Source organism: Zonotrichia albicollis, chromosome 1 (genome assembly GCF_047830755.1).
Source record: "Zonotrichia albicollis isolate bZonAlb1 chromosome 1, bZonAlb1.hap1, whole genome shotgun sequence".
NCBI lineage: Eukaryota > Metazoa > Chordata > Aves > Passeriformes > Passerellidae > Zonotrichia > Zonotrichia albicollis.
Window position 1 is genome coordinate 94,882,896 of NC_133819.1, and position 11,814 is coordinate 94,894,709.

Sequence of the window (11,814 nt, forward strand, 5' to 3'; positions counted from 1 at the left end):
ATTGTCATCTCCTTGGACTAGTCTGCTGAAACAGCCTGATGTTTTATTTAATCTCCTATCAGAGGAATTGCAGGCTTGTAATCCATCATTAAACAACATTTAGAATGATGGATGAAAATGTCAGCTTTCCCAACATTATCAATCCATATCTCATTAAAACACATTATTTATGTTTCTCATAATGGAACTGCAGGGGTTTCCTGAGGAAAATGGAGACATCAGCTGTTGTTGAAAGATGAGATGAGAAATACTGTAATTTATGAATAAATAAATGCATATAAAAATACTTATCCACACTATCAATTGTCTTTTACCGTTTTACAAGTAAATTGACTGCCTTGGCTTTCCTCTTATTGAGTATAGCAGCACTTTGTTATGTTTATTTTGTTAGTAATAATTCCGTGAGAAAAATATTAAAAAGCATGTAGAAAAGACCATGTTGCAAATTATTCCCAAGATATGGTGTGGGGAAAAGCCCTTGAATGCAAATCAGTAAGAAGGACTTTACTGTTCTGTTGCTGTTTGCTAAGGACAGCTTTTGTCCCTGTTAGTCCCCATGCAGACAAAGCAATTAATTTCTATAACTACAATAGAGCCCCATTTAAAGGATACTTTCTACTGTGTGCTGTCTCAGAGATGAATGAAACCTTGATTTAGGTGGTTGTGGTGCTGCTGTAGTCATGGTCACAAAGGTAGATGTTGCCTCACTTTACATTTGAGGATCACTTTATGCTTCAGCTCCTAAACATCAGTAAAGGAAAATGAGAAGTAAATATCTGCCTTGTGTACAACAGACGAACCCATATTTCAGATGAAAATGAAGACAAAATGTAGGTTTGATTTGCCTGTGGAATTGCCATTATCTGCATCACTGGCAGAAGGGAGTTGGCAGCAGGAAACAGTCCCTATCTGTCCAGCAGCCAATGCAAAAGAAACATTTTGCATTTTTGTCATAGTGTGATCTTTGTCAGGTCATCTTCATTGCACCACACCAGTGACAAATGTATATGTTGGTCAGCTAGAGGTGCTTTGAATTCCTGATCCTATATGGGCCCTGGGCACAATGCACTTCCAAAATTTGTTTCTGAGTTTATTTTACCAAAGGCAGGGCTGGCTTGAAGGGAGAACAGTCTCTACAAGCTGTTACCTTTCTAGATAACAGCCTGTGTGTATGGTAAACCAGATATAAGACATAAAGGTCTTATATTTTTCTCCACCTTAGACCTGCTGAGCAGAGATATTTTTCTTCTTTTCAATTTTCTTTGAGTCATGTAACTTCACCTTAGTGTATGTGGGGTGAGGATCTGTATACACAAGACAGCAATTTTGGCTTGGTTGGTGCATGGTTCTTGTAAGAAAAGGTTTTCAGAGCAGAGCAGAGATTTAAAAAATGTTACTACTTGTATATCCTAAAGAAGGAGAAAAAACCCCTCACTTCTTCATGCAACAATGACATAAATTACATTATCAAATCCCCAAGCCCAATCATAAAAACGATTATAATATTTTCATGCTTACTCAGAAATCTATCAGTGAGCTACTACAAAACTGGTAATGCAGATTATATGTCTTCTGAAATTACAATGATACAGTCTTCAGATTAAATAAAAGTACATTTTATGGCAGCTGGAGGAATAACTGGAAGGCAGAAAATATGTCCAAATCTCAGCAGTGATCTCCAGAGCAGAAATGTGAATATATTATAAAAAAATGGTAGAAGGGAGAAAACATATTTGGTTTCTGTCAATAAACTATAGAATGCTAGAATAAATGTCTGGTTTAGTGCCAGTCTCTGAAGGGCACTCATACATCACAAAATGTCTGAAAGTCACATTTGGGGAATTTTTCTTATTCATTCTTCTCAGGCAGGGGAAAAGAGAATTGTATTCTGTATTATGTTCTCTCCCACCACAGTTTTCTAGAGAAAAAGAAGAGTTTGATCTCTAAGGAATTGTTGAGTCACCTTTATGGTAACAGTGAGACTGATATTGTTCTGGAGAACCTGTATGAGATGGCTGTAAAAAGATAAGATGAGGCCATCTTGCATAGCCAGCCCTTTTCAGTGAGAAAAAGGTTCTCTTCAGTAAGAAAAAGGTTCTCTTTTATCAGATAGGAAATGTATCAGCAACAGGAGACACACAGTTTACCTTTTCTAGTCATCAGAATACTTTTCTGCAAACGCTGAGATTTTTGAAAAGACATGTTTATCTTTTCTCCAAGCTTAATTTTGACAATATTGTAAAGACTTCTAAGCGACCTGAGGATTCAGTAAAGTTGTTCCTGTCTCTCTAGCAGTATTGTGCTTTGCCAGCAAATGAATAATTTTCAACAAATATGCCATTCAACTTCAAAAAAACATGGACTGATGTTAGTCTGATCCTTTCAGTTGATTTTTGTTTATTTTTCTGAGCCCAAGAGAAATAAAAGAGCACCAGCAGTGTGTGGGTTTTGGAAAGAAAAATCTGGGCAGCACTGATAACATTGAGGCAATCAGTGAAGCCAAAATTCATTCTGTTGCAAAGAGAGGCAAGTTTTAAATAAGCACAAATTGAAAGCATATGACAATCAAAAACTACGTAAGAAATGAAAAGTGTTGAGAAGCCGCAGGTATCAATGTCCCTTTTAACATGTTAATATTTCACTTTTAGTGAACGAAAATTATCTGTTTATTTAACCACAATGCATTCTTCAGAAAAATTGGTCCAGAGAAAGAGAAGTTTTTGTGTTTATTGTTATTAAACTAGGTATAAGCTCCAAGCAGAGCAACCAGATAGGGGGGCTTTTTGGTTGTTGGGGTTTTTTGTTGTTTATTCATTTTGTTTTTAAGTAGTCCTAAAGAGATTAAATGTCGGAACTTAAAACAGGCCACTGAATAAGAGCAAAGAGGAAGTGGGACAGTGGAAGTGGGATCCAAGGAGCAGAGAGACTGAAAGTCATTTGAGGTGAGAGTTCTGACAGATGCAATTAGATAATGTCTTATTCATCTGTGGGATCTTATTTTGTGATAAATACTTCAGGGCACTGCTATTTTTTGTAATTTACTATATGGCTTATAATTAAAGCTAGGTTTCTACTTTATCATTAGACTGTAGAAATAAAGGCCTGGCCTTCTCCTTTAATAGAAACAAGTGAAGTTTTAATTAACTTTTGAAAGAGTGGATGGTAAAAGAAGGAATAATTGGACGGTGAGCTTTCAGACTACTCAAGAGCTGCCCCAAACCTGTTCAGGGAGCATCTCTGATACAGGTATCATTCTAAGGCACAGTTAATGTGGTTAAAATCTTTCATAAATATTTCACAAGTGGTTGGAGAAATTAGGTGTCTTGCACTAAATATTTGTGCTAAAGTATTTTGTGCAGTAAGAGAAAGAAACAATATAACACCAACTTTGACGCTAATATTCATTACATGTATTATCTGTATGAGCCCACAATATTTCAGATCCAGTGTCTTTTTTATAGTGAGTGTCTTTTCTGTAGTCAATTTTACAAATAAGCTTTAAATAAAAATGTGTTATCTGTATGAATCCATGATACTTCAGATACAATGTCTTTTTTATGGATGTCTTTTTGTGTATAAAGAGTGTCTTTCGAAAAATTGATTTTCACAAATAAGCATCTTAAGTAAAAATACTAAAATATAAATATTTACTACTCTGTATTATTTGTATAAATCAGTTTCTGACTTATTTTGCTAGAAGAAACCATCCCTTTTTGCACTTAGTGGGTATGTAGTCTGCAATATTGAATGAAAGCACCAGTATACACTATTTTATGGTGGAAGCTATCAATAATCTGTACCTAATATATTGTATTGAATGAAAGACTACATAAATCAGTTATACAAAGGATCATACAATGCTTCTAGTGAATTTCCAGAGCGTCAGAAAACCTATAAATCAATGTACTTTTTATCAGTTCTATGTCAGTGGGTTTAATTAATTCAATTTGCCTGAATAAAATGAATGATGTGTTTTTAATATTAGGATTTAAAACAAATATTCAGAATGGCATCCTTTATGTTAATAGTGTTAAAAGTTAACTATGTTAGTGGATACTGTGCATCCACAGTGCACCAAGGCAGGTTGATTCAAAGCTGAAGTCTCTGGAGTTGAATTGTGAGACCAGGAGAAGATTAAGACACCAGAGTGCACTGAAGAAGGATTTCCACAGAGTATCTGGGTAGACTTTTCAGGTCATTTCCAGTGACAATTTGAGGAATACAGTTTTTAATTGTGATGGGCAACATGGGCTGGATGCCATGCACCCACCATACTGCTCTATCACTCCTGTTCTCAGCAGGAAAAGGGGTGAGGGGAGAAACTAAGAGGGAAAAAAACTTGTGGGGTAACATAAAGGCAATTTAATGAAGGTCATACAGAAGCAAAGGAAAATAAGAATGTATTCTCTACTTCCCATCAGCAGGTTATGATCCCTACTCATTCCCAGAGAGTAGGGCTTTAGCACTCACAGTGATCTGGAAAACAAATGTTGTAATAACAAATGCCCCTCTCTTCTCCCCACCCTCACCCTTTGTTTTATTTGCAAACCATATTAATTTGGTATGGAATATCCTTTTGGTCAGTTTGGGTCCGTCCCCAGCCCACTGGTGAGTGGGGAATGTTGAGGGACAGTGGTGATACTGTGCCAGCCCTGCTCAGCAGCACCCAAAGCCCAGGTGAGTTATCAACACCTTGCCCAGCAGAGCTCTGTGGGGCTGCTGTGGGGAAATGAGCTCCAGCTCAGCCAGGGCCAGCACATTCACAAATCCCGTACTCTTCAGCTCAGAGCGGCCATTGGGAAATGGAGATCAGTTCTGTGGTGGGATCATTGGGAGAGAGCCCCTAGACATGCAGAGATGCACTCATTTATGCTCCATCAAAGGACACAAAACTCCGTGGCTGGAGCATTTCAAGTGAAAGGATCCAGTAGCTTTGAACAAACTTCCAGCTGGGTACAGCTGTCAGTAATTATTAATCTCACTGCAGATATGGAGCACCATGGAACCAGTAACCCATATTTCTGTCTCAGAGAGGTAGAAGCTGTTCTAACTCTAGAATGAATTGCTGTGGTCTTATCTTCTCCTGTACTGATTTGTTCTGTTCCTCTTGACAAAATACAACATACAGTGCAAGAGGGCAGAACACAGCGACATTTCTGGGTGGAGTAGTACTTTCAAATCCCACGTAAGTGCTTCAATGCTATACTGTTCAGGTGAAAATTGCAAAATATTTATCTTCACTACTAGTTTGGCACAATTGCTAAGGTTAGCACCTGGTTTATGGTGTGGATGACAAAAAATTAAAGGCAGTTTAGTCTATGGATTTCAAGGAAGACAGTTCAAAAATATGGCAGCATAACATGCTTACTCTGAGCCTCACTGAAAATAAAAGCTATTTTAGTATTTAAACCAGCTATCCATGTGTCCGATTTTCAGCTGTTTGGATGGCCTGGAAAGGCCCGGGGTGACCTTGGGGCAGCCCGCATTTCAAAGGACGAGAAGAGGCTTCAGTTCTTTTCTCGGTCTCGGTGTTTATTAATTGTTTATCTAAAAGATTTTCTCTCGGCCCGACAGAGGTCTGCTCAGCAGCCAGCCATGAGCACACTCCCCTGCCCTCCGGGCGGTCACCTATCTTTATACCCAAAGTTACGTGTACAATATTTATCATTTTTCCCCAATACCTTTCACCCTTATTGACCAGTGCACTTTTAGTAATGACCAATCCCAAAGTGCCACCATCACCACAGAAGATGGAGGAGAAGAAGAAGAAGAAGAAGAAGGACAGGACACGCCCCAATTCCTCCATCTTACTTCTTTAAACCCCCCTGTACAGAAATCCTAAACCCTGTGTTTCACTTTCTAATTAACTAATCCCTTCACCATTCACTCTGGTGAAATCCTCCTATCCTCATACAAGTGTTGTCTCCTGTGTAGGATCAAAGTCCAGCCACCAGACACTTCTGGCAACATTCCAGGACTCCTGAGCCCCCCAAGGGTGGTCTCGGTGACTCGGCACCTCAGTCCTGAGGTGCTGAGATCCCACATCCATGAGCTTCACAGAATATAAAAACATTTGACAGCAGACATGATATTTCTTCACATATGTCTCAAAGCAAAACTTTAAACTGAAAACCAAGGAAATGCTTCTAATGCAAGGACAGTGGGATCTGCCTTTTGATTTTATGAAAACCATAAGCACGTGATGGCACATGTTGTGGGACTGATACAGAGAAATCCTCATTCTGATAAAGGCAGAAGTTTCCTAGCTTCAGACTCACAGTCAGTAAGCAGGTGGATTTCCTTGCATGTGTGTTTTGCTAAGATTGAAGCATAATAAAAGTTTTTAATTTGACTTGGCTTGATAGAATCTTTACGCTTTGATAGAACTTCTATGCTCATTACAAAGAATTGAAGAAAAGCCAAATTGAGAGAAAAAGAAGAATTTTTACATCACTTACCAACGTATTTATATTAGGCACAGTGTAAACAGATAAACTGAAAGTACTCAATACATTTTTTGTTGTACTGCCTACAAGAAAACATCATTGAAACAGCACTGAATTTTTAAAATGAGATGTTGTCTAGCCACTGCCATGTGTGGAAGGTCATCAGTATTGTCTGCCCCTTGGTACACCTTGGAGATATCACAAAAGCTGAAGACCTTAGAGATTTGAAGTGCTTCCACTTGAAACTCTATCCAGCTGAAGACTGATTACTGGTTATTTGAATAGTGAGAACAACATACTTACAAACTTAATAAATGTTTATGAGTAAAAATGATGATTTAACAATGATTAGTTTAACATTCAGCTAGTGAGTAACATGTGCCACATATGCTTCATTATCAGAATTGCTAGGAAAGATACTTTTCATGAAATAAAAATATCAATTTTATTGTAATAGTAATTCCATGCCATATTCATGGTATGTCAGATATTTTCATTTGTTTGTATTATTTTGCACTGAATAGAACAATTCCATCTGTTCATGTTGTGTTTCCTGGGAACTCATTCTCGACCATTTGTCAGCTGGTTGCTATTTTTTTAGAGAATGATACTTGACGTAAATCCACTAAAAGTTAATGGGTTCTGACTTCCTGGATAAGCTTGTAGGTCTCTGTGCACTGTCTCTGCCTTAACTCTGTGTGCTATGATGAGCATGCAGACCCTCCTGCCTCCAACACTCTTTAAGAAGATTTTGCAGTAATGATTTTTGGGAACCCACTGAGTCAGACTTGCAGGTTTAAAGAGGGGGCTGCACACACCTCTCAAGGGCTCTGTGTGAAACCTCTGTTGCTGCTACAGAGCTAAAGGACGCGGCTTCTCCTCCTGAAAATATTCTGGATGTTAGCACCACAGTGTATATAAATCTGATAGCACATAACAGAATCCTTGCTACTGGAATAGACCTAGAGAGAATTCAACCCAGGGTATCCAAGCATTTGCAGGAAGAGGATGCTGGGGTAAGAACTGTTCTACTCTCTCTCACAGTAATGTGAAATCAATCCTTTTGTTCTCAGCCATAATCTTGAATGTAAGAAAGTCTAATGGGAACACTGTATGTACCCTCAGTCCCCCAGAAACTCAAAGTAAGTACTGCTTTTCTGTTCTTGCCTTTCAGAACCTGCTTGATAGTTACCAGATGCAAAGACAGTGGTAGCAGAGGCTTGCTGAGTTATATGGTATTCAGAAAAAAACTTGTAATTGTAGCAGTTTAAAAGCTTTGACTGTTACAATAAGCACCACTTCTGGATTAAATTTGGTACCACTTTTTCAAAATAAATATTTTCAGCAGGCCCTGCAGTTAAGTGCATCATTATGATTAATTTATGCAGAATGAAGCAGCCTTTTAATTGGAAATGATTAGCGAACTTTCTAAATCTGTAAAACTTCAGTAGGCTTAGGCTTTCAATATATAGCACTGTCTATTTTTATACCACTGGCTTCCATTTAACAGGACAGGAAACATCTCATCCTGAAACTGCTGATGCTGCAAGCTCCAAAAAAAAAAATAGGTTTTTACTTCACCTACTGTGCAGCAGGAGTGTCAGCCCATATTTTTATCTGACCAGAAAGCAAAACCTATGAATTTTTATCACAACATTATCTAGAAATAAACAAAAATCCTCTTGCTACAATCTTGACCCAAACTTACCTTGAGATCAGAGATTAAACAGAGAAGAAATTAGGGCGAGTAGAAGTAAGTTTGGCTTTACCTTTTTGTTTTCTATCATCTAATTATGACCACTGCCTGTTTTGTACTTAAATTTGATAAAATACTTCTTGTATAAGGTCCCCATTAATTTGACCAATTTCTGAGCCCAAGTTTTGGAAATTTGGAAGGTAAATACATAATTATTTAATGCATAATATCAATATGTGGCACCACTATGGATCAGCTGGAGCTCTTGTCTAGGCCAAGTGTAAATGCACTGTAATGCCCAGGGGAAACTGGTGGGGCACCAGTGTAAAAGGCGGGAGAATTAAAGCTTTTTGGTAAAGTGCTTTCATATTCTCACCACAGCCTTGTCTCCTCATACCTGTTCTGCATAATCTCTTTTTCTGAGCACACTTGGGTCAGCTTGGAAGGAAAGCTGTCACCTGAAGTTTACATGCATATTGAAAGAGTAAAATAACACCCTTCTAAAATGCTGTGAGACTTCAAAGCCACAGTCCCCTGTGCTGTATTTTTTGAGATGCAGCACCTTTATGTGTTATGACAGGACCAGCTGAAATCAAAAACTGTTTTCTTATCCACTGCTCAGAACCAATTGGTGCTGTTGCACTCCTTTTCAGGTTTCTCATGGCAGCAGGGAGGCTGCATGGGGAGGTTGGTGCCTCAGCTCCTTCACGAGGCAGCTGTCAAAGTGTCTGAAGTACCTGTTCCTGTCCTAAAGCACATTATGCTTGGTTTGATACAACTTCACTTTCACATACAATGTTAATCTCATAACCATCTAAAAATGTAGCTCACTGTGCCCAATATATGCATAATTTTCTTCTTTTTGGTCTGTGAGAAAGGAACAAACTTATATCCCACACAAAACATCAGCCAAGTCCATTTAGGAGAAGATACTGTGGGTACTAATTCAGCTCTGTGTTGTTCCTAGACCTTGTAATACAATCAATCACAAAGTCAGAAAAATGAACACATATTTAAGTTACTTCTATGCTTTTTGCCCTTTAGTGCCTAGGATAAGTAAAAACCCACAAACCTGTGAGGTTCTTCATGAGCTGATTGCTTACATCTGAAGCATAAATGTCTCCAGAATAGCTGCTTAAAAAATCATATTACTGAATTGTGATTTGCACATGACTTACTATAATTAGAAGGGAAAGCTTCTATGGGGGAAAAAGACTGTAGAAGAAGCAAGCAATAAGGCCAGTGTTTCCATTTAATTTTGTTTAGTGCAAAAGATGCAAAATGACAACAACATTCAAACTCTATTTCTGCAGATGGCCCAATCAAGGGTACTTTATCTCTCACAGGTTAACTCCTTTAGTCTGTTTTGGAAAGATGCTACATGGAAACATTTATGTTTGTCTTTCTCTAACAATGTATTTTCTCACAAGGTCAGATTTACCAGCAGGACACCAATATCCACAAAAGTGCACTAAGGAGGCAAACATGGCCTTGGTGTCATTGAGTTCCTCCCCTGGTGTTTCAAATGGCAATTTCATGTGGGTGAATACAATGAGAAGTGACAATTACATCATGAATTGCTGTATTCTGAAGTGAAAGTGAGGCAGACCTTATGCAGTCTATCTGTGATATGATTCCTGGTTGTGCGAGTGCAGGTGCAAAAGAAGCTATTTGATCAAAGTGGTCCTGCTGTGTAAGATGCCTGCAAGTAAAAGGAGAGAAGACAGGATTGTATTTTTATCAATTATTAAGCATTAATAGAAAGTCTATTTGATTAGAAGTGGGTCTGTTTCATTAAACATGATCATTACAGTTTATAAGATTTTCAGTTGCTTTCTTCAGGGTGATTTCTCTGACTGCTCCATGAGACTTACCTTCTTTCCAGTCATTTCTCTTGTCCAGCCTTGACCCACAAACAGTCCTTGGCATTTCATGATACTGTGGTTTGTGGTAGCAGAAACTGCAGAACAAAATATTCCCAAGCCAAAGTGTTAGTTGTTGCCTAATGTTTAGAATGGAATGCTGACAGCCATGGGTGGAAGAAACCTGACATTTTGCATTTCTGTAAGCCTGAAATCAGAACAAAAAAATACACTGAAAAGTCCACATCCTTGCCAAAATTTTTTCGATTCTTCAAAGAATCAAATGCCTTTACAAGATTGCAGTAAATTTTAGTCCAAATATTCTTGTTCTCACATCACATCCATTCTCAGTTGTTTAAATAAGGAAATCATGCTTTGTAGGGAAAAAAACCCCACAACCTAATAATAAGCTCAGATTTTTAGGCAAGGCAGGGAGTCAACATTTGCCATAGATGCAGTCATCCATTGAAGTAGATAGTAATAAAAGGAAAAATTAAGGGCAAGCTTTGACCTGTAAGTAAAACAGCTTTTCTTCTAGCAAGCCAATAAAGTGAAATATATAGTCAGCTAATGTCAAACTACACCTTTCACTCTGCTTAACACATTGCATAATTTCTCAGGCTAGAAAAGACACCAGGCTCTGCTACTCAAAATTTTGACCATGCAAACTTTAATTGTTGGTATAATGATGCAACTTGATACTTTCATTAAGCTTTTGGTGCTTGACTGTATTAGCCTCACTTTCCACATTGAAATTTATGGTCTGCTCCACATTTTCCAGTCAAAAATTCTCATTACTTACATAGCTAGCATACAGGTGATTCCAGTCTTGGGCCTTTGTTGTTAGAATGAAATCCATCACTGTTTCAACACACTGAAAATAATGATGATAAGAGAGGTGTGGTAAAGCATGAGTCTGCGTGGAAGGAGTGGTGAGCACCATTTCCCATTCTCAGCCAGGGCAGTGCTCCTGCCTTTGGGCTTGAAGGCTCTGACCTGCCCTGAGGCTGCTTTCTGGGCTCAGGTCTTTTGTGAATACACAAAATTTCACCGGCAATCTGTTAGTGCTGCACAAGGCTGTAGGTCCTTTCTAAGAGGAAATGTTTGCTAGCTGAGAAAGACAAGAAATTTTGTGGGAGGAGGACATCTAGTGATCTGATAAGTATTTACATGAGCCGTGTCCTTGCACAGCTGAGTCAGCCAGCTAACCAGCTACAGGATTTCTTGCAGAATAGTGAAGAAGGGGGCAGGTATGCCTTGCTATAAATCTTGGGCTTTTGCTGAGATGACACCCAAAACAACAGCAGCCTTTTAACGGCCTGATTTTCAAATCAAGGCTCTTGAAATTAAATGTTGCACAGAAGTAGTGATTATGGCTACACCTCTCCTCTACAGCCGTGCCATCTCCCAGACTGTGTTTCGCTGACATTAATGACTACTTACACATTTCTGGCAGAATGGCCATTAAGATCCTGCTATATTTACTCCTAAAGCTTCCCCTTGGACTACACATCTGGTCAACATAGCAGCATCTCTGAAACACACTGACAGCTCTTTTATAAAGACTTAATTACAAATTATTCTGAAAGCTTGGTTTATTACATCCCAGAGTGGTGAAAATCAGTTCTTCAGCATTGTAACTGCAATGGGAGAATATCTCTGTAGTTCATGCTATTAGCACCTGACAGATTGGATTTCTTCTTCCAGATTTCAACTTTGAAAAACCCTGCTAATAACATGCAGCTTTTTGTGCTGTTTTTGTGCCAAACTAGTAACTGCTGGGGTTTAATGTCTGTGTGTGTGTATGTTG

At 38.5% G+C, this 11,814-nt stretch overlaps 1 long non-coding RNA gene across 2 annotated transcripts; it reads right to left on the bottom strand.

Moving 5' to 3' along the window:
• Nucleotides 1-383: 383 nt before the first annotated feature.
• LOC141730168 (uncharacterized) lies at nucleotides 384-11,100 on the bottom strand. 2 transcript variants are annotated; one of them, XR_012581691.1, is made up of 3 exons: nucleotides 10,807-11,100; nucleotides 10,017-10,212; nucleotides 384-741 (listed from the first exon to the last, which is right to left on the bottom strand). It is a non-coding gene; the product is annotated as an uncharacterized LOC141730168 (long non-coding RNA). The 2 variants fall into 2 exon arrangements; XR_012581692.1 differs by lacking the exon at nucleotides 384-741 and adding an exon at nucleotides 8,037-9,844.
• Nucleotides 11,101-11,814: the final 714 nt, after the last annotated feature.